This window comes from Liolophura sinensis, chromosome 2, assembly GCF_032854445.1.
Source record: "Liolophura sinensis isolate JHLJ2023 chromosome 2, CUHK_Ljap_v2, whole genome shotgun sequence".
Lineage (NCBI taxonomy): Eukaryota > Metazoa > Mollusca > Polyplacophora > Chitonida > Chitonidae > Liolophura > Liolophura sinensis.
In genome coordinates this window covers 24,656,048-24,680,969 of record NC_088296.1, presented here as the reverse complement: position 1 = coordinate 24,680,969, position 24,922 = coordinate 24,656,048, and the positions used below count along the sequence as shown (strand labels likewise).

Sequence of the window (24,922 nt, the reverse complement as noted above, 5' to 3'; positions counted from 1 at the left end):
GAATTCGAAAATTACACTTTATTTACACCAAGCCAGCAGGTGCAAAGCGCACTTCAAATGTCTTATAGGCCACCACAATAGCTCACATTTGTATTATGTTTACATTCCCTGTATTACCAGGTGTAGCTACATTAAATATTAGTGAATTTGTCATTCATAGCAGTTTTACTGAAGTTGCAGTTCAAGTATTACATTTTTTTTATTTGCACAGGTTGGGTGGACCCCTTTGCAGTATGCAGCTCAGGAAAACAATGTAGATGTTGTTCGTTTCCTGCTGGAGGAGGGTGCTGATGTCAATGCACAGGATAAGGTACGTGAAGTACTGATGTGAGGCCGGCCACAAAACTTGACGACAGGTGCTTTGTCATGCAGTTTACTTTTGTGACAACTGCACTTTGTATTTTAAGACCTGTACTAGACACCAAAACCAATGGCCCAAACTAAGAAAAATGCTCTACACAGAATATAATAAGTGTAAATATTTCAAACGTCCATCTTTAGACGGACGACGCATATTTTATAACCAGTTCTTATAGAACGGCGATGTAAGTTACGTTACTTAATGACCTTTTACGGCGTTAGTTCTTAGGCAGGCAATGTATTATACTTAGAGCTCTGGCATATTTAAATGACTTTTTCTTCTTGAAAACGCCTTGAAATATTTCAGCCATCTGCAAACTTAGAAAAAAAAAAACAAAAAAAAAAAAACATCGTAAATTTACATACGGTTTTAAAACCATAATATGAGTCTTTTCAATAAGAATTGCCGAGCATTTTGTTATGTATAAGGTTATTAAGCTATTAAAACCAAAACATATCCATGAATATAAAACATCCGCTTGACATAAGACTCTTATTGTTCTACTGTTCATTAAATCTAACTTTTGACCTAGTGAGAAGGTCTGCCAGCAACCTGCGGATGGTCGTGGGTTTCCCCCGGGCCGTGCCCGGTTTCCACCCACCATAATGCTGGCCGCCGTCGTATAAGTGAAATATTCTTGAGTACGGCGTAAAACACCAATCAAAAAAAAAAAAAAAAAAAAAAAAAAAACTTTTGACCTGGATGAATATTGTATGGTCACAATATACAGCGAAGAAAAGTGCTTTTGCGTTTGACGACTGTGGAAAAAGAGACCAGTGTGTATGAGCGCCCTTGACATACAGACACATAGACATAGTGAATACAAACAGCGAACTGGAAAATCAGTAGCATGGCAACAGAAATAAACAGGCCCTGTAGTTTACTTATTTCAGGCCAGCATGTACAAAGCGCATTTCCAATGCCTTATACGCCACCAAAATAGCTCACATTCGTATTGTTTTTATATTCCCCGTTTTAACAGGTGTAGCTTCATTTTTTACTAGTCAATTTGTCATTCATAGCATTTTTACTGAAGTAGCCGTTCAAGTATTACATTATTTTAACTTTGCACAGGATGGGTCGACCTATTTGCACATTGCAGCCGGGCAAAACAGTGTAGATGTTGTTCGTTTCCTGCTGGAGAAGGGTGCTGATGTCAGTGTACAGGATAAGGTACGTGATATACTAATGTTAGGCCTCCCACAAAACTTGACGAGAGATGGTCCTCTGGACAACTGCACGTTGTATTTTAAGACTTATGCTAAGCACCAAACCTACTTGCCCAAACTAGGAAAAATGCTCTTCACAGAATATAATAAGTGTAAATATTTCAAACGTCCATCTTTAGACGGACGACGCATATTTTATAACCAGTTCTTATAGAACGGCGATGTAAGTTACGTTACTTAATGACCTTTTACCGCCTTAGTTCTTAGGCAGGCAATGTATTACACTTAGAGATCTGGCATATTTTAATGACTTTTACTTCTTGAAAACCCCTGGAAATATTTCAGCCATCTGCGAACTTAGAAAAAAAAGAACAGGGTAATTTTAAGTACGGTTTTAAAACCATAATATGAGTCTTTTCGATAAGAACTGCCAAGCATTTTGTTATGTATAAGGTTATTAAGCTATTAAAGCCAAAAGATATAAATGAATATAAATCATCCGCTTGACATAAGTTTCTTATTAATCTACTGTTCATTAAATCTAACTTTTGACCTGGATGAATATTGTATGGTGACAATATACAGCGAAGAAAAGTGTTTCTGCGTTTGACGACTGTGGGAAATAACGCCAGTGTGTACGAGTGCCTGTGATATACAGACACATTGACATAGTGAATATAAAAGGCGAACTGGAAAATCGGTACATTGAGCAATAAAATGAGCACGCTTCTGCCCATTTCCAGCCGCATACAAATGTCAACAACTCTTACACGCTCAGGTCTTTATTCAAACTCATAAAATATCAACATGTTTACAGGATCAGTAGAAGAAAATTAAGACGTGACAGCCTTTCTGCAATGGTAGCAAACTAACACATTTTCATAAAATGAATAATCACTTTTTAACATGTATAAGGCTTTGTACAAATTACAAAAAGCAAGAGAAAAGTCAGTATATCGTGAACCCTCAGTTAATACTTTAATAAGACCAATTTAAAAGGATGGTTTATATAAAACGATGAAGCCAAAAAAAAAAATAATACAGCAGTCCACATTTCTTGTGCTCTAGTAGGTGAATATTCGTTTGACCTGTCCGTTTACATGCAAGATTTTTAAGGTTTTTTTCTGGGTTGATCACAGTTAATCAAGGGTTTAAATGCTCTGTGTGTACTTTTTTATTTACACCCTTTATTGCATTGAGTTAAGATAGATTAGCTGATGTAGGTAAGCGTTCGTGTCATTTCCTTACCTGAGATCTACATGTCTGAAAACTACGTCATAGCAAACCTTTGATCATGGTTTTGACTTTCATTCAAGAATACTGGAAGTTGGAAGTCCCCGCAAAGCACAAAGATTGTCGAACAAATTAGTTTGTAATACACTTTGCACAGTGTAAATGTCTACTGTAAAGTTATAGAAAACAAGACGAACACACACTATGAAATTTTTATTCTAAAGAAACAATTTAGGTATTCAATTTTTTTAAATTTATTAAACGCCTTTTAAAACACTGTCTGTTTTATTTTTTTTAATTATTTGATTGGTGCTTTACGCCGTACTCAAGAAAATTTCACTTATACGACGGCGGGCAGCATTATGGTGGGAGGAAACCAGGCAGAGCCCGGGGAAAACCCACGACCATCCGCAGGTTGCTGGAGACATTCCCACTTACGACCGGAGAGGAAGCCAGCATGAACTGGACTTGAACTCACAGCGACCGCATTGGTGAGAGGCTCCTGGGTCATTATGCTGCTCTAGCGCGCCAACCAACTGAGCCACGGAGGCCCCCTCTGGCTGTTTTAGTGGCCCTTTCTGGCTATATTGTAAACAATGACATCACATAAGGTTTATGCCACTGAATAATTGGAGACTGCTAAACTATTTCATTCAAATGTACTTGTTCCATGAATACATTAACTGAATGGAACCTGAAGCAAATTATTTCCTATTGGATGTAGCATTTTTCGATAAAGACGATTCTATGCTATGGAGAACTCAGAGCTAATCCATTGTTTTGATGATGACTCTGGATCCTTGGTATCGTGAGAACATAAGGTTCGTGGAACATTCTAGGGCGAGCGGTGGGCATCAGGTAACATGACTTGTAACATGGATAAATTAGAAAAATCTTACATGAGTGCTAGTTTAGTGGCATTTTCATAGATCTTGACAAAGGCTTAACTGTACTGTCCAAAGGTCCTTGAAATGACCACGTAACTGTCATTTGTAGAAGACTGTCTAGGGATACACCAACTACTTCCAGAGCGTTCCACCCAAAACGTTGTTTAACAGATCTCAAGATATTCTCTCTTAAGAGGTAAAATTGTGAGTGCACACTATCCCAACAGTAAATTAGGCAAGATGTCTCAAGGGTTATTATGCAGATGGAGTTGTTTTCTGATGGACGAAAGGAAAAACTGGGCCTCCTATCCAGTTTGCTTAGCTTTGGGCAGTTGGCAGCATACTTAGTACTTAGAAAGGTTTTAAAACCATAACATGAGTCTTTTCGATAAGAATTGCTGATAATTTTGTTTTGTAAAAGTTCATGAAGCTAATGGAGCTAAAACATGTCCATAAATATATAACAGCCGCTTGATATGAGTTTGTTTTAATTCACTGTTTACTAAATCAATTTTTTGACTTGGATAAATGTTACATTGTGACATTATACAGCGAAGAAAAGTGGTTTTCCGTTTGACGACTATAGAAAATAACACCATGCAGTGTGTATGAGTGCCTGTGATATACAAACATACAGACATAGTCATTTCAAACGGCGAATTCGAAAATTACACTTTATTTACACCAAGCCAGCAGGTGCAAAGCGCACTTCAAATGTCTTATAGGCCACCACAATAGCTCACATTTGTATTATGTTTACATTCCCTGTATTACCAGGTGTAGCTACATTAAATATTAGTGAATTTGTCATTCATAGCAGTTTTACTGAAGTTGCAGTTCAAGTATTACATTTTTTTTATTTGCACAGGTTGGGTGGACCCCTTTGCAGTATGCAGCTCAGGAAAACAATGTAGATGTTGTTCGTTTCCTGCTGGAGGAGGGTGCTGATGTCAATGCACAGGATAAGGTACGTGAAGTACTGATGTGAGGCCGGCCACAAAACTTGACGACAGGTGCTTTGTCATGCAGTTTACTTTTGTGACAACTGCACTTTGTATTTTAAGACCTGTACTAGACACCAAAACCAATGGCCCAAACTAAGAAAAATGCTCTACACAGAATATAATAAGTGTAAATATTTCAAACGTCCATCTTTAGACGGACGACGCATATTTTATAACCAGTTCTTATAGAACGGCGATGTAAGTTACGTTACTTAATGACCTTTTACGGCGTTAGTTCTTAGGCAGGCAATGTATTATACTTAGAGCTCTGGCATATTTAAATGACTTTTTCTTCTTGAAAACGCCTTGAAATATTTCAGCCATCTGCAAACTTAGAAAAAAAAAAACAAAAAAAAAAAAACATCGTAAATTTACATACGGTTTTAAAACCATAATATGAGTCTTTTCAATAAGAATTGCCGAGCATTTTGTTATGTATAAGGTTATTAAGCTATTAAAACCAAAACATATCCATGAATATAAAACATCCGCTTGACATAAGACTCTTATTGTTCTACTGTTCATTAAATCTAACTTTTGACCTAGTGAGAAGGTCTGCCAGCAACCTGCGGATGGTCGTGGGTTTCCCCCGGGCCGTGCCCGGTTTCCACCCACCATAATGCTGGCCGCCGTCGTATAAGTGAAATATTCTTGAGTACGGCGTAAAACACCAATCAAAAAAAAAAAAAAAAAAAAAAAAAAAACTTTTGACCTGGATGAATATTGTATGGTCACAATATACAGCGAAGAAAAGTGCTTTTGCGTTTGACGACTGTGGAAAAAGAGACCAGTGTGTATGAGCGCCCTTGACATACAGACACATAGACATAGTGAATACAAACAGCGAACTGGAAAATCAGTAGCATGGCAACAGAAATAAACAGGCCCTGTAGTTTACTTATTTCAGGCCAGCATGTACAAAGCGCATTTCCAATGCCTTATACGCCACCAAAATAGCTCACATTCGTATTGTTTTTATATTCCCCGTTTTAACAGGTGTAGCTTCATTTTTTACTAGTCAATTTGTCATTCATAGCATTTTTACTGAAGTAGCCGTTCAAGTATTACATTATTTTAACTTTGCACAGGATGGGTCGACCTATTTGCACATTGCAGCCGGGCAAAACAGTGTAGATGTTGTTCGTTTCCTGCTGGAGAAGGGTGCTGATGTCAGTGTACAGGATAAGGTACGTGATATACTAATGTTAGGCCTCCCACAAAACTTGACGAGAGATGGTCCTCTGGACAACTGCACGTTGTATTTTAAGACTTATGCTAAGCACCAAACCTACTTGCCCAAACTAGGAAAAATGCTCTTCACAGAATATAATAAGTGTAAATATTTCAAACGTCCATCTTTAGACGGACGACGCATATTTTATAACCAGTTCTTATAGAACGGCGATGTAAGTTACGTTACTTAATGACCTTTTACCGCCTTAGTTCTTAGGCAGGCAATGTATTACACTTAGAGATCTGGCATATTTTAATGACTTTTACTTCTTGAAAACCCCTGGAAATATTTCAGCCATCTGCGAACTTAGAAAAAAAAGAACAGGGTAATTTTAAGTACGGTTTTAAAACCATAATATGAGTCTTTTCGATAAGAACTGCCAAGCATTTTGTTATGTATAAGGTTATTAAGCTATTAAAGCCAAAAGATATAAATGAATATAAATCATCCGCTTGACATAAGTTTCTTATTAATCTACTGTTCATTAAATCTAACTTTTGACCTGGATGAATATTGTATGGTGACAATATACAGCGAAGAAAAGTGTTTCTGCGTTTGACGACTGTGGGAAATAACGCCAGTGTGTACGAGTGCCTGTGATATACAGACACATTGACATAGTGAATATAAAAGGCGAACTGGAAAATCGGTACATTGAGCAATAAAATGAGCACGCTTCTGCCCATTTCCAGCCGCATACAAATGTCAACAACTCTTACACGCTCAGGTCTTTATTCAAACTCATAAAATATCAACATGTTTACAGGATCAGTAGAAGAAAATTAAGACGTGACAGCCTTTCTGCAATGGTAGCAAACTAACACATTTTCATAAAATGAATAATCACTTTTTAACATGTATAAGGCTTTGTACAAATTACAAAAAGCAAGAGAAAAGTCAGTATATCGTGAACCCTCAGTTAATACTTTAATAAGACCAATTTAAAAGGATGGTTTATATAAAACGATGAAGCCAAAAAAAAAATAATACAGCAGTCCACATTTCTTGTGCTCTAGTAGGTGAATACTCGTTTGACCTGTCCGTTTACATGCAAGATTTTTAAGGTTTTTTTCTGGGTTGATCACAGTTAATCAAGGGTTTAAATGCTCTGTGTGTACTTTTTTATTTACACCCTTTATTGCATTGAGTTAAGATAGATTAGCTGATGTAGGTAAGCGTTCGTGTCATTTCCTTACCTGAGATCTACATGTCTGAAAACTACGTCATAGCAAACCTTTGATCATGGTTTTGACTTTCATTCAAGAATACTGGAAGTTGGAAGTCCCCGCAAAGCACAAAGATTGTCGAACAAATTAGTTTGTAATACACTTTGCACAGTGTAAATGTCTACTGTAAAGTTATAGAAAACAAGACGAACACACATTATAAAATTTTTATTCTAAAGAAACAATTTAGGTATTCAATTTTTTAAAATTTATTAAACGCCTTTTAAAACACTGTCTGTTTTATTTATTTTAATTATTTGATTGGTGCTCTACGCCGTACTCAAGAAAATTTCACTTATACGACGGCGGGCAGCATTATGGTGGGAGGAAACCAGGCAGAGCCCGGGGAAAACCCACGACCATCCGCAGGTTGCTGGAGACATTCCCACTTACGACCGGAGAGGAAGCCAGCATGAACTGGACTTGAACTCACAGCGACCGCATTGGTGAGAGGCTCCTGGGTCATTATGCTGCTCTAGCGCGCCAACCAACTGAGCCACGGAGGCCCCCTCTGGCTGTTTTAGTGGCCCTTTCTGGCTATATTGTAAACAATGACATCACATAAGGTTTATGCCACTGAATAATTGGAGACTGCTAAACTATTTCATTCAAATGTACTTGTTCCATGAATACATTAACTGAATGGAACCTGAAGCAAATTATTTCCTATTGGATGTAGCATTTTTCGATAAAGACGATTCTATGCTATGGAGAACTCAGAGCTAATCCATTGTTTTGATGATGACTCTGGATCCTTGGTATCGTGAGAACATAAGGTTCGTGGAACATTCTAGGGCGAGCGGTGGGCATCAGGTAACATGACTTGTAACATGGATAAATTAGAAAAATCTTACATGAGTGCTAGTTTAGTGGCATTTTCATAGATCTTGACAAAGGCTTAACTGTACTGTCCAAAGGTCCTTGAAATGACCACGTAACTGTCATTTGTAGAAGACTGTCTAGGGATACACCAACTACTTCCAGAGCGTTCCACCCAAAACGTTGTTTAACAGATCTCAAGATATTCTCTCTTAAGAGGTAAAATTGTGAGTGCACACTATCCCAACAGTAAATTAGGCAAGATGTCTCAAGGGTTATTATGCAGATGGAGTTGTTTTCTGATGGACGAAAGGAAAAACTGGGCCTCCTATCCAGTTTGCTTAGCTTTGGGCAGTTGGCAGCATACTTAGTACTTAGAAAGGTTTTAAAACCATAACATGAGTCTTTTCGATAAGAATTGCTGATAATTTTGTTTTGTAAAAGTTCATGAAGCTAATGGAGCTAAAACATGTCCATAAATATATAACAGCCGCTTGATATGAGTTTGTTTTAATTCACTGTTTACTAAATCAATTTTTTGACTTGGATAAATGTTACATTGTGACATTATACAGCGAAGAAAAGTGGTTTTCCGTTTGACGACTATAGAAAATAACACCATGCAGTGTGTATGAGTGCCTGTGATATACAAACATACAGACATAGTCATTTCAAACGGCGAATTCGAAAATTACACTTTATTTACACCAAGCCAGCAGGTGCAAAGCGCACTTCAAATGTCTTATAGGCCACCACAATAGCTCACATTTGTATTATGTTTACATTCCCTGTATTACCAGGTGTAGCTACATTAAATATTAGTGAATTTGTCATTCATAGCAGTTTTACTGAAGTTGCAGTTCAAGTATTACATTTTTTTTTATTTGCACAGGTTGGGTGGACCCCTTTGCAGTATGCAGCTCAGGAAAACAATGTAGATGTTGTTCGTTTCCTGCTGGAGGAGGGTGCTGATGTCAATGCACAGGATAAGGTACGTGAAGTACTGATGTGAGGCCGGCCACAAAACTTGACGACAGGTGCTTTGTCATGCAGTTTACTTTTGTGACAACTGCACTTTGTATTTTAAGACCTGTACTAGACACCAAAACCAATGGCCCAAACTAAGAAAAATGCTCTACACAGAATATAATAAGTGTAAATATTTCAAACGTCCATCTTTAGACGGACGACGCATATTTTATAACCAGTTCTTATAGAACGGCGATGTAAGTTACGTTACTTAATGACCTTTTACGGCGTTAGTTCTTAGGCAGGCAATGTATTATACTTAGAGCTCTGGCATATTTAAATGACTTTTTCTTCTTGAAAACGCCTTGAAATATTTCAGCCATCTGCAAACTTAGAAAAAAAAAAACAAAAAAAAAAAACATCGTAAATTTACATACGGTTTTAAAACCATAATATGAGTCTTTTCAATAAGAATTGCCGAGCATTTTGTTATGTATAAGGTTATTAAGCTATTAAAACCAAAACATATCCATGAATATAAAACATCCGCTTGACATAAGACTCTTATTGTTCTACTGTTCATTAAATCTAACTTTTGACCTAGTGAGAAGGTCTGCCAGCAACCTGCGGATGGTCGTGGGTTTCCCCCGGGCCGTGCCCGGTTTCCACCCACCATAATGCTGGCCGCCGTCGTATAAGTGAAATATTCTTGAGTACGGCGTAAAACACCAATCAAAAAAAAAAAAAAAAAAAAAAAAAAAACTTTTGACCTGGATGAATATTGTATGGTCACAATATACAGCGAAGAAAAGTGCTTTTGCGTTTGACGACTGTGGAAAAAGAGACCAGTGTGTATGAGCGCCCTTGACATACAGACACATAGACATAGTGAATACAAACAGCGAACTGGAAAATCAGTAGCATGGCAACAGAAATAAACAGGCCCTGTAGTTTACTTATTTCAGGCCAGCATGTACAAAGCGCATTTCCAATGCCTTATACGCCACCAAAATAGCTCACATTCGTATTGTTTTTATATTCCCCGTTTTAACAGGTGTAGCTTCATTTTTTACTAGTCAATTTGTCATTCATAGCATTTTTACTGAAGTAGCCGTTCAAGTATTACATTATTTTAACTTTGCACAGGATGGGTCGACCTATTTGCACATTGCAGCCGGGCAAAACAGTGTAGATGTTGTTCGTTTCCTGCTGGAGAAGGGTGCTGATGTCAGTGTACAGAATAAGGTACGTGATATACTAATGTTAGGCCTCCCACAAAACTTGACCAGAGATGGTCCTCTGGACAACTGCACGTTGTATTTTAAGACTTATGCTAAGCACCAAACCTACTTGCCCAAACTAGGAAAAATGCTCTACACAGAATATAATAAGTGTAAATATTTCAAACGTCCATCTTTAGACGGACGACGCATATTTTATAACCAGTTCTTATAGAACGGCGATGTAAGTTACGTTACTTAATGACCTTTTACCGCCTTAGTTCTTAGGCAGGCAATGTATTACACTTAGAGATCTGGCATATTTTAATGACTTTTACTTCTTGAAAACCCCTGGAAATATTTCAGCCATCTGCGAACTTAGAAAAAAAAGAACAGGGTAATTTTAAGTACGGTTTTAAAACCATAATATGAGTCTTTTCGATAAGAACTGCCAAGCATTTTGTTATGTATAAGGTTATTAAGCTATTAAAGCCAAAGGATATAAATGAATATAAATCATCCGCTTGACATAAGTTTCTTATTAATCTACTGTTCATTAAATCTAACTTTTGACCTGGATGAATATTGTATGGTGACAATATACAGCGAAGAAAAGTGTTTCTGCGTTTGACGACTGTGGGAAATAACGCCAGTGTGTACGAGTGCCTGTGATATACCGACACATTGACATAGTGAATATAAAAGGCGACCTGGAAAATCAGTACATTGAGCAATAAAATGAGCACGCTTCTGCCCATTTCCAGCCGCATACAAATGTCAACAACTCTTACACGCTTAGGTCTTTATTCAAACTCATAAAATATCAACATGTTTACAGGATCAGTAGAAGTAAATTAAGATGTTATAGCCTTTCCTCAATGGTCGCTTTCTAACACATTTTCATAAAATGAATAATCACTTTTTAACATGTATAAGGTTTTTCGCAACCTACAAACAGCAAGAGAAAGGTCAGTATATCGTGAACTCCTTAGTGTTTAATTTAAGGAGGCCAATTTAAAAGGACGGTTTGTATTTTTAATGAAGCAAATAAAATTCAGCAATCCGCATTTTGTCTTCATTGTTTGTATTAGGTGAATAGTCGGGTTGACCTATACATTCACTTGTAAGATCTTCAAGATTTTCGGCTCTGTTGATAACAGTGCATGAATAGTTTAATTGCTAGGGTTTGTACGTTTTTATTTTACACCCATTTTTACAGCGAGTTAAGGTAGATTAGCTGAGGTAAGTATACGTTGGTGTCATTTCCTTACCTGAGATCTACATGTCTCAAAACTACGTCATAGCAAACTTTTGATCATCTTTTTGACTTGAATTCAAAAATACTGTTAATTGAAAGTACCCGCCAATCACAAAGTTTACAGACCAAATTAGTCCATAATACCCTTTGCAGAGTGTAAATGTCTACTGAAAAGTTAAACAAAACAAAAAGAACGCACACTTTGAAGTGTATGTCAGACAAAATCATTTTTTTTTTTCAAATTTTCTCAATCTGTTAAACGGCTTTTAAAACACTGGCTGTTTTAGTGGCCCTTTCTGACCATAATCTAAACAGTGACATCACATAGGGTTTTTGCCAATTGATAATTGAAGACTGCTAAACTACTACATTAAAATGCACTCGTTCCATTAATACTTGAATGGAACCTGAAGCAAATTATTTCTTAATGGATGTAGCATTCTTTGATGAAGACGATCCTATGCTATGGAGAAGCCAGAGCTCATCCATTGTTTTGATGATGACTCTGGATCCTTGATATCGCGAGAAGAATGTCGAGTGCAACATTCTACGATGAGCAGTGGACATTAGGTAACATCAGGCAACAGGACTTGGAACATGGATACATTAGAAAAATCTTACATGACTGCTAGTTCAGTGGCATTTTCATAGGACTTGATAAAGACTTGACTGTACTGTCCAAAGGTCCTTGTGATTAGCACGTAACTGTCACTTGTAGAAGGTTGTCTAGGGATAACCAGCTACTTTCAGAGCGTTCCACCCAAAAGGTTGTTTAATAGATCTCAAGATATTCGGCCTTAACAGGTAAAATTGTTCGCTCACACTATCCCAACAGTAAATCAGACAAGATGTCTCAAGGATTATTATGCAGATGCAGTTGTTCAGTAATGGACGAAAGAAACAATAACGCGTCTCCTATGCAGTTTTCTTAGCTTGGTGTAGTTGGCACCATACTTAGTACTTAGAGGGGTTTTAAAACCATAATATTAGTCATTTTGACAAGAATTGCTGAGCATTTTTTTATATAAGTTCATTAAATTACTATAGCCAAAACATATCCATGAATATAAAACAGCCGCTTGGCATGAGTTTATTTAAATCTAATGTTTACTAAATCAAACTTTTAACTTGGATAAATTTTACAGTGTGACATTATACAGCGAAGAAAAGTGGTTTTCCGTCTGACGACTGTAGAAAATAACACCATGGAGTGTGTATGAGTGCCTGGGATATACAAACATACAAACATAGTCATTTCAAAAGGAGAACTCGAAAATCAGTACACTGGGAACAGAAATGAACAGGCTCTGTGTATTACTTACGCCAAGCCAGCAAGTACAAAACACACCCCAAATGTCTTATACGCCACCACATTAGCTTACATTTGCATTATTTTTACATTCCTCGTGTTAACAGGTGTAGCTACATTAATTATTAGTGAATTTGTCATTCATTGTATTTTTACTGAAGTAGCCGTTCAGGTATTACATTATGTTTACTTTGCACAGGATGGGCGGACTCCTTTGCAGTATGCAGCTCAAGAAAACAATGTAGAGATTGTTCCTTTCTTGCTGGAGAAGGGTGCTGATGTCAATGTAGAGAATGTAGTGCGTGAAGTACTGATGTGAGACCGGTGATGTGATGTGAGCTTTAGGGCAGATTGTACAATGTCAACTTCTTTTACTCACGTGTAAATTGAGCCTTGAATTTCAAGACCTGCTCTGTGCGCCAAATCTGCAAGTAAATAAGTTTGCTCCACATAGGATATAAGTGTATACATTTCAAACTTCCATCTTTAGAAAAACGATGCATATTTTATAACGTCTTTCTGTAGTAGTGTGTATGTGTGCCTGTGAAATACAGATACATCGACATAGAGAATACACAAGGTGAACTGGAAAGCCAGTACATTGAGAAGTGAAATGAACACGCTTCTGCCCATTTCCAGCCGCATACAAATGTCAACAACGCCTTACACGCTCAGGTCTTTATTCCAACTCATAAAATATGAATATTTTTTTATAGATTAGTAGAAGACAATTAAGACGTGATAGCCTTTCTGTAATTATAGCTTTCTCACTTATCTTTATAAAATGAAAATCAGCTCATAACATGTATAAGGATTTGTGCAAAATTGCAAAACCAAGAAAAACGTAAGAATATCGTGAGCTCCCAGTTAATAATTTAATAAGATCAATTTAAAAGGATGGTTTGCATTGCTCATGAAGGAAAGAAAATTCAGAAGTCCACATTTTGTCTCCATTTCTTTTACGCTATTAGGTGAATATTCGGTTGACCTGTACGTTTACATGTAAGATCTTCACAATTTTTGGCTGAGTTGATAAGAGTTAATGAATAGTTTAATTGCTATCGTGTGAACTTTTTTATTTACAAACATTATTATAGCGAATTAAGGTAGATTAGCTGAGGTAGGTAAAGTTTCGTGTCATTTCCTTACCTGAGATCTACATGTGTGAAAACTACGTCATAGCAAACCTTTGATCAGATTCATTATACGTGACTTTGGCATTAAGAACATTTCTACTAAAGTAGCTTTTCAAGTATTACATTATGTTTACTTTGCACAGGATGAGTGGACCCCTTTGCTCTATGCAGCTTGGAAAAACAATGTAGATGTTGTTTGTTTGCTGCTGGAGAAGGGTGCTGATATTAATGTACAGGATAAGGTACGTTATATACTGACAGGAGGACGGACACATAACTTGACGGGAGATAGTGCCTTTCAATGCAGTTTCCTTACGTGACAACTGCACTTTGTATTTCAAGGCCTATACTAGGCCAAAAACCCAATGGCCCCAACTAAGAAAAATGCTCCACACAGGATATAATAAGTGTGAATATTTCAAACGTCCATCTTTGGAATGACGAGGCATACTTTATCTGTTTTTTGTAGAACGGCGATGTAAGTTACGTTACTTATTAAAATTTTACCGTGTTAGTTCTTGAGCAGGCACAGTTAGAGCTTGGGCACATTTTAATGCCTTTGACTTCTTCAAAAGATCTGGAAATATTTCACCCATCTGCGAACTTGTTGAGTATTTTGTTGTGTATAAGGTTATTAAGCTATTAAAGCCAAAACATATCCATGAATATAAAACATCCGATTGACATGAGTTTATTTTAATCTACTGTTCACTAAATCAAACTTTTGACTTGGATAAATATTATATGGTGACATTATACAGCGAAGAAAAGTGTTTTTCCGTTTGACGACTGTAGGAAATGAGGCCAGTGTTTATGTGTGCCTGTGATATACAGATAAACAGACATTGTCAATACAATCGGCGAACTGGAAAATCAGTAGCATGGCAACAGAAATGAACAGGCCCTGTAGTTTACATATTCCAGGCCAGCAAGTACAAAGCGCATTTCCAATTGCTTATAGGAATGTCGGAATTAACGCTTATATTTATACGCCACCAAAAAAGCTCACATTCGTATTGTTTGTATATTCCCCGTATTAACAGGTGTAGTTACATTAATTATTAGTCAATTTGTCATTAATAGAATTTTTACTGAAGTAGCCTTTCAAGTGTTACATTATTTTTACTTTGCACAGTATGGGTCGACCCCTTTGCACATTGCAGCCCGGGAAAACAATGAAGATGTTGTTCGTTTCCTGCTGGAGAAGGGTGCTGATGTCAGTGTACAGAATAAGGTACGTGATATACTAATGTTAGGCCACCCACAAAACTTCACCAGAGATGGTCCTCTGGACAACTGCACATTGTATTTTAAAACCTATACTAAGCACCAAGCCCACTCGCCCAAACTAAGAAAAATGCTCTACTCAGAATATAATAATTGCTGAGTATTTTGTTGTGGATAGTGTTTTTAAGATGTTAAAGCCAAGACATATCAATGAATATAAAACATTCGCTTGACATAAGTATTTTTTTTTAAATTTACTGTTCACTTTTGACTTGGATAAATATTATATGGTGACATTATACAGCGAAGAAATGTGTTTTTCCGTTTGACAACCGTAGAACTTGAGGCCAGTGTGTATGAGCAACCTTGACATACAGACACATAGACATAGTGAATACACACGGCGAACTGGAAAATCAGTAGCATGGCAACAGAAATGAACAGGCCCTGTGGTTTACTTATTCCAGCCCAGCAAGTACAAAGCGCATTTCCAATGCCTTATACGCCACTACAATGGCCCGCAGTTCTATTTTTTTACCTTCCCTGTATTAACAGGTGTAGCTAAATTATTTATTAGTCAACTTGTCTTTCATAGCATTTTTACTGAAGTAGCAGTTAAAGTATTACATTATTTTTACTTTGCACAGAATGGGTCGACCCCTTTGCACATTGCAGCCTGGAAAAACAATGAAGATGTTGTTCGTTTCTTGCTGGAGAAGGGTGCTGATGTCAGTGTACAGAATAAGGTACGTGATATACTAATGTTAGGCGACCCACAAAACTTGACGAGAGATGGTCCTCTGGACAACTACACGTTTTATTTTAAGAAACCATAATATGAGTCTTTTCGATAAGAATTGCCGAGTATTTTGTTGTGTATAAAATTATTAAGCTATTAAAGCCAAAATACATCAATGAATATAAAACATCCACTTGACATGAGTTTTTTCATTAATTTACTGTTCAATAAATCCAACTTTTGACCTGGATGAATATTATATGGTGACATTATACAGCGAAGCAAAGTGTTTCTGCGTTTGACGACTGTGGGAAATAACGCCAGTGTGTATGAGTGCCTGTGATATACAGACACATTGACATAGTGAATATAAAAGGTGAACTGGAAAATCAGTACATTGAGAAGTGAAATGAACACGCTTCTGCCCATTTCCAGCCGCATATAATTGTCAACAACGACTTACTCACTCAGGTCTTTATTCCAACTCATAAAATATGAACATTATTTTATAGATTAGTAGAAGAAAGTTAAGACGTGATAGCCTTTCTGCAATTATAGCTTTCTCACTTATCTTTATAAAATGAAAATCAGCTCATAACATGTATAAGGATTTGTGCAAAATTGCAAAACCAAGAAAAACGTAAGAATATCGTGAGCTGCCAGTTAATAATTTAATAAGATCAATTTTAAAGGATGGTTTGCATTGCTCTTGAAGGAAAGAAAATTCAAAAGTCCACATTTTGTCTCCATTTCTTGTACGCTATTAGGTGAATATTCGGTTGACCTGTACGTTTACATGTAAGATCTTCACAATTTTTGGCTGAGTTGATAAGAGTTAATGAATAGTTTAATTGCTATCGTGTGAACTTTTTTATTTATAAACATTATTATAGCGAATTAAGGTAGATTAGCTGAGGTAGGTAAAGTTTCGTGTCATTTCCTTACCTGAGATCTACATGTGTGAAAACTACGTCATAGCAAACCTTTGATCAGATTCATTAAACGTGACTTTGGCATTAAGAACATTTCTACTAAAGTAGCTTTTCAAGTATTACATTATGTTTACTTTGCACAGGATGAGTGGACCCCTTTGATCTATGCAGCTTGGAAAAACAATGTAGATGTTGTTTGTTTGTTGCTGGAGAAGGGTGCTGATATTAATGTACAGGATAAGGTACGTTATATACTGACAGGAGGACGGACACATAACTTGATGGGAGATGGTGCCTTTTCATGCAGTTTCCTTACGTGACAACTGCACTTTGTATTTCAAGGCCTATACTTGGCCAAAAACCCAATGGCCCCAACTAAGAAAACTGCTCCACACAGGATATAATAAGTGTGAATATTTCAAACTTCCATCTTTGGATTGACGGGGCATACTTATTTTGTTTTTTTGTAGAACAGCGATGTAAGTTACGTTACTTATTAAAATTTTACCGTGTTAGTTCTTGGGCAGGCACAGTTAGAGCTCGGGCCCATTTTAATGCCTTTGACTTCTTCAAAACATCTGGAAATATTTCACCCATCTGCGAACTTGTTGAGTATTTTGTTGTGTATAAGGTTATTAAGCTATTAAAGCCAAAACATATCCATGAACATAAAACATCCGATTGACATGAGTTTATTTTAATCTACTGTTCACTAAATCAAACTTTTGACTTGGATAAATATTATATGGTGACATTATACAACGAAGAAAAGTGTTTCTCCGTTTGACGACTGTAGGAAATGAGGCCAGTGTGTATGTGTGCCTGTTATATACAGATAAACAGACATTCTCAATACAAACGGCGAACTGGAAAATCAGTGGCATGGCAACAGAAATAAACAGGCCCTGTAGTTTACATATTCCAGGCCAGCAAGTACAAAGCGCATTTCCAATTGCTTATAGGAATGTCGGAATTAACGCTTATATTTATACGCCACCAAAAAAGCTCACATTCGTATTGTTTGTATATTCCCCGTATTAACAGGTGTAGTTACATTAATTATTAGTCAATTTGTCATTAATAGAATTTTTACTGAAGTAGCCTTTCAAGTGTTACATTATTTTTACTTTGCACAGTATGGGTCGACCCCTTTGCACATTGCAGCCCGGGAAAACAATGAAGATGTTGTTCGTTTCCTGCTGGAGAAGGGCGCTGATGTCAGTTTACAGGATGAGGTACGTTATATGCTGATAGGAGGCCGGCCACAAAACCTGACGGGTAATGGTGCTTTGTCATGCAGTTTACTTAGGTGACAACTGCACTTTGTATTTCAAAAACCCAATGGCTCCAACTAAGAAAAATGCTCCACACAGGATATAATAAGTGTGAATATTTCAAACTTCCATCTTTGGAATGACGAGGCATACTTTCTCTGTTTTTTTGTAGAACAGCGATGTAAGTTACTTTACTTATTAAAATGTTACCGTGTTAGTTCTTGGGCAGGCACAGTTAAAGCTCGGGCACATTTTAATGCCTTTGACTTCTTCAAAACATCTGGAAATATTTCACCCATCTGCGAACTTGTTGAGTATTTTGTTGTGAATAAGGCTATTAAGCTATTAAAGCCAAAACATATCCATGTATATAAAACATCCGATTGACATCAGTTTATTTTAATCTACTGTTCACTTAATCAAACTTTTGACTTGGATAAATATTATATGGTGACATTATACAGCGAAGAAAAGTGTTTCTCCGTTTGACGACTGTGGGAAATAACGCCAGTGTGTATGAGCGCCCTTGACATACAGACAAATAGACATAGTGAATACAAACGGCGAACTGGAAAATCAGTAGCATGGCAACAGAAATGAACAGGCCCTGTAGTTTACATATTCCAGGCCAGCAAATACAAAGCGCATTTCCAATTGCTTATAGGAATGTCGGAATTAACGCTTATATTTATACGCCACCAAAAAAGCTCACATTCGTATTGTTTGTATATTCCCCGTATTAACAGGTGTAGTTACATTAATTATTAGTCAATTTGTCATTAATAGAATTTTTACTGAAGTAGCCTTTCAAGTGTTACATTATTTTTACTTTGCACAGTATGGGTCGACCCCTTTGCACATTGCAGTCCGGGAAAACAATGAAGATGTTGTTCGTTTCCTGCTGGAGAAGGGCGCTGATGTCAGTTTACAGGATGAGGTACGTTATATGCTGATAGGAGGCCGGCCACAAAACCTGACGGGTAATGGTGCTTTGTCATGCAGTTTACTTAGGTGACAACTGCACTTTGTATTTCAAAAACTCAATGGCTCCAACTAAGAAAAATGCTCCACACAGGATATAATAAGTGTTAATATTTCAAACTTCCATCTGTGGAATGACGAGGCATACTTTCTCTGTTTTTTTGTAGAACGGCGATGTAAGTTACGTTACTTATTAAAATTTTACCGTGTTAGTTCTTGGGCAGGCACAGTTAGAGCTCGGGCCCATTTTAATGCCTTTGACTTCTTCAAAACATCTGGAAATATTTCACCCATCTGCGAACTTGTTGAGTATTTTGTTGTGTATAAGGTTATTAAGCTATTAAAGCCAAAACATATCCATGAACATAAAACATCCGATTGACATGAGTTTATTTTAATCTACTGTTCACTAAATCAAACTTTTGACTTGGATAAATATTATATGGTGACATTATACAACGAAGAAAAGTGTTTCTGCGTTTGACGACTGTAGGAAATGAGGCCAGCGTGTATGTGTGCCTGTTATATACAGATAAACAGACATTCTCAATACAAACGGCGAACTGGAAAATCAGTGGCATGGCAACAGAAATAAACAGGCCCTGTAGTTTACATATTCCAGGCCAGCAAGTACAAAGCGCATTTCCAATTGCTTATAGGAATGTCGGAATTAACGCTTATATTTATACGCCACCAAAAAAGCTCACATTCGTATTGTTTGTATATTCCCCGTATTAACAGGTGTAGTTACATTAATTATTAGTCAGTTTGTCATTAATAGAATTTTTACTGAAGTAGCCTTTCAAGTGTTACATTTTTTTTACTTTGCACAGTATGGGTCGACCCCTTTGCACATTGCAGCCCTGGAAAACAATGAAGATGTTGTTCGTTTCCTGCTGGAGAAGGGCGCTGATGTCAGTTTACAGGATGAGGTACGTTATATGCTGATAGGAGGCCGGCCACAAAACCTGACGGGTAATGGTGCTTTGTCATGCAGTTTACTTAGGTGACAACTGCACTTTGTATTTCAAAAACCCAATGGCTCCAACTAAGAAAAATGCTCCACACAGGATATAATAAGTGTGAATATTTCAAACTTCCATCTTTGGAATGACGAGGCATACTTTCTCTGTTTTTTTGTAGAACAGCGATGTAAGTTACTTTACTTATTAAAATGTTACCGTGTTAGTTCTTGGGCAGGCACAGTTAAAGCTCGGGCACATTTTAATGCCTTTGACTTCTTCAAAACATCTGGAAATATTTCACCCATTTGCGAACTTGTTGAGTATTTTGTTGTGAATAAGGCTATTAAGCTATTAAAGCCAAAACATATCCATGTATATAAAACATCCGATTGACATCAGTTTATTTTAATCTACTGTTCACTAAATCAAACTTTTGACTTGGATAAATATTATATGGTGACATTATACAGCGAAGAAAAGTGTTTCTCCGTTTGACGACTGTGGGAAATAACGCCAGTGTGTATGAGCGCCCTTGACATACAGACAAATAGACATAGTGAATACAAACGGCGAACTGGAAAATCAGTAGCATGGCAACAGAAATGAACAGGCCCTGTAGTTTACATATTCCAGGCCAGCAAATACAAAGCGCATTTCCAATTGCTTATAGGAATGTCGGAATTAACGCTTATATTTATACGCCACCAAAAAAGCTCACATTCGTATTGTTTGTATATTCCCCGTATTAACAGGTGTAGTTACATTAATTATTAGTCAATTTGTCATTAATAGAATTTTTACTGAAGTAGCCTTTCAAGTGTTACATTATTTTTACTTTGCACAGTATGGGTCGACCCCTTTGCACATTGCAGTCCGGGAAAACAATGAAGATGTTGTTCGTTTCCTGCTGGAGAAGGGTGCTGATGTCAGTTTACAGGATGAGGTACGTTATATGCTGATAGGAGGCCGGCCACAAAACCTGACGGGTAATGGTGCTTTATCATGCAGTTTACTTAGGTGACAACTGCACTTTGTATTTCAAAAACCCAATGGCTCCAACTAAGAAAAATGCTCCACACAGGATATAATAAGTGTTAATATTTCTAACTTCCATCTGTGGAATGACGAGGCATACTTTCTCTGTTTTTTTGTAGAACAGCGATGTAAGTTACTTTACTTATTAAAATGTTACCGTGTTAGTTCTTGGGTAGGCACAGTTAAAGCTCGGGCACATTTTAATGCCTTTGACTTCTTCAAAACATCTGGAAATATTTCACCCATCTGCGAACTTGTTGAGTATTTTGTTGTGAATAAGGCTATTAAGCTATTAAAGCCAAAACATATCCATGTATATAAAACATCCGATTGACATCAGTTTATTTTAATCTACTGTTCACTTAACCAAACTTTTGACTTGGATAAATATTATATGGTGACATTATACAGCGAAGAAAAGTGTTTCTCCGTTTGACGACTGTGGGAAATAACGCCAGTGTGTATGAGCGCCCTTGACATACAGACACATAGACATAGTGAATACAAACGGCGAACTGGAAAATCAGTAGCATGGCAACAGAAATGAACAGGCCCTGTAGTTTACTTATTCCAGGCCAGCAAGTACAAAGCGCATTTCCAATGCCTTATACGCCACCACAATGGCCCGCACTTCTATTTTTTTACTTTCCCTGTATTAACAGGTGTAGCTAAATTAATTATTAGTCAATTTGTCATTCACAGCATTTTTACTGAAGTTGCAGTTAAAGTATTACATTATGTTTACTTTGCACAGGATGGGTGGACCCCTTTGTACCATGCAGCTCAGGAAAACAGTGTAGATGTTGTTCGTTTCCTGCTGGAGAAGGGTGCTGTTGTCAATGAACAAAATAAAGTACGTGACATACTGAGGCGAGGTCGGCCACAAAACTTTACGATAAATGGCGCTTTGTCATGCAGTTTTCTGACGTGACAGCTGCACGTTGTATTTTAAGACCAGTACTTGGCACCAAACCCACTGGCCCCAACTAAAAAAAAAATGCTTTCACAGGATATAATAAGTGTGAATATTTCAAACTTTCATCTTTAGAAGGTCGACGCATATTATATAACCAGTTCATCTAGAACGGCGATGTAAGTTACGTTTCTTAATGGCTTTTTACCGCCTTAGTTCTTTGGCAGGCACAGTATTTTAGTTAGAACTCGGGTACATTTTTCTGACTTTCACTTCTTAAAATCCCCTGGGAATATTTCACCCTTCTGCAAAATTAGAAAAAAAAGAGAAAAACCACGTACAATTTTAAAACCATAATATGAGTGTTTTTGATAAGAATTGCTGACTATTTTGTGGTGTATAAGGTTATTAAGCTATTAAAGCCAAAACATACTCATAAATATAAATCAACCGCGTGAGTTTCTTTTTTAAATCTACTGTTCAATTAATCAAATTTTTGACTTGGATAAATGTCATATATTGAAATTTTACAGCGAAGAAAAGTGTTTTTCCGTTTGATGACTGTAGGAAATGAGGCCAGTGTGTATGAGCGCCCTTGACATACAGACACATAGACATAGTGAATACAAACGGCGAACTGGAAAATCATATGGCAACAGAAATGAACAGGCCCTGTAGTTTACATATTCCAGCCCAGCAAGTACAAAGCGCATTTCCAATGCCTTATACGCCACCACAATGGCCCGCAGTTCTATTTTATTACCTTCCCTGTATTAACAGGTGTAGCTAAATTATTTATTAGTCAACTTGTCTTTCATAGCATTTTTACTGAAGTAGCAGTTAAAGTATTACATTATTTTTACTTTGCACAGAATGGGTCGACCCCTTTGCACATTGCAGCCTGGAAAAACAATGAAGATGTTGTTCGTTTCTTGCTGGAGAAGGGTGCTGATGTCAGTGTGCAGAATAAGGTACGTGATATACTAATGTTAGGCCACCCACAAAACTTGACGAGAGATGGTCCTCTGGACAACTACACGTTTTATTTTAAGAAACCATAATATGAGTCTTTTCGATAAGAATTGCCGAGTATTTTGTTGTGTATAAGGTTATTAAGCTATTAAAACCAAAATATATCAAAGAATATAAAACATCCACTTGACATGAGTTTTTTCATTAATTTACTGTTCAATAAATCCAACTTTTGACCTGGATGAATATTATATGGTGACATTATACAGCGAAGAAAAGTGTTTCTGCGTTTGACGACTGTGGGACAAAACGCCAGTGTGTATGAGTGCCTGTGATATACAGATACATTGACATAGTGAATATAAAAGGTGAACTGGAAAATCAGTACATTGAGAAGTGAAATGAACACGCTTCTGCCCATTTCCAGCCGCATATAATTGTCAACAACGACTTACTCACTCAGGTCTTTATTCCAACTCATAAAATATGAATATTATTTTATAGATTAGTAGAAGAAAATTAAGACGTGATAGCCTTTCTGTAATTATAGCTTTCTCACTTATCTTTATAAAATGAAAATCAGCTCATAACATGTATAAGGATTTGTGCAAAATTGCAAAACCAAGAAAAACGTAAGAATATCGTGAGCTGCCAGTTAATAATTTAATAAGATCAATTTAAAAGGATGGTTTGCATTGCTCATGAAGGAAAGAAAATTCAAAAGTCCACATTTTGTCTCCATTTCTTGTACGCTATTAGGTGAATATTCGGTTGACCTGTACGTTTATATGTAAGATCTTCACAATTTTTGGCTGAGTTGATAAGAGTTAATGAATAGTTTAATTGCTATCGTGTGAACTTTTTTATTTACAAACATTATTATAGCGAATTAAGGTAGATTAGCTGAGGTAGGTAAAGTTTCGTGTCATTTCCTTACCTGAGATCTACATGTGTGAAAACTACGTCATAGCAAACCTTTGATCAGATTCATTATAAGTGACTTTGGCATTAAGAACATTTCTACTAAAGTAGCTTTTCAAGTATTACATTATGTTTACTTTGCACAGGATGAGTGGACCCCTTTGGTCTATGCAGCTTGGAAAAACAATGTAGATGTTGTTTGTTTGTTGCTGGAGAAGGGTGCTGATATTAATGTACAGGATAAGGTACGTTATATACTGACAGGAGGACGGACACATAACTTGACGGGAGATGGTGCCTTTTCATGCAGTTTCCTTACGTGACAACTGCACTTTGTATTTCAAGGCCTATACTAGGCCAAAAGCCCAATGGCCCCAACTAAGAAAACTGCTCCACACAGGATATAATAAGTGTGAATATTTCAAACTTCCATCTTTGGATTGACGGGGCATACTTATTCTGTTTTTTTGTAGAACAGCGATGTAAGTTACGTTACTTATTAAAATTTTACCGTGTTAGTTCTTGGGCAGGCACAGTTAGAGCTCGGGCCCATTTTAATGCCTTTGACTTCTTCAAAACATCTGGAAATATTTCACCCATCTGCGAACTTGTTGAGTATTTTGTTGTGTATAAGGTTATTAAGCTATTAAAGCCAAAACATATCCATGAACATAAAACATCCGATTGACATGAGTTTATTTTAATCTACTGTTCACTAAATCAAACTTTTGACTTGGATAAATATTATATGGTGACATTATACAACGAAGAAAAGTGTTTCTGCGTTTGACGACTGTAGGAAATGAGGCCAGCGTGTATGTGTGCCTGTTATATACAGATAAACAGACATTCTCAATACAAACGGCGAACTGGAAAATCAGTGGCATGGCAACAGAAATAAACAGGCCCTGTAGTTTACATATTCCAGCCCAGCAAGTACAAAGCGCATTCCCAATGCCTTATAGGAATGTCGGACTTAACGCTTATATTTATATGCCACCAAAAAAGCTCACATTCGTATTGTTTGTATATTCCCCGTATTAACAGGTGTAGTTACATTAATTATTAGTCAATTTGTCATTAATAGAATTTTTACTGAAGTAGCCTTTCAAGTATTACATTTTTTTTACTTTGCACA

General features: G+C 36.8%; 1 protein-coding gene and 1 long non-coding RNA gene across 2 annotated transcripts in view; both read left to right on the top strand.

The window, feature by feature from the left end:
• LOC135462708 (E3 ubiquitin-protein ligase Midline-1-like) overlaps positions 1 to 24,922 on the top strand; it is a 241,656-nt gene that overhangs the window by 131,386 nt on the left and 85,348 nt on the right. The window lies entirely within an intron of this gene.
• LOC135462711 (uncharacterized) lies at positions 13,733 to 15,799 on the top strand. The gene is made up of 3 exons (XR_010443481.1): positions 13,733 to 14,067; positions 14,961 to 15,059; positions 15,700 to 15,799. It is a non-coding gene; the product is annotated as an uncharacterized LOC135462711 (long non-coding RNA).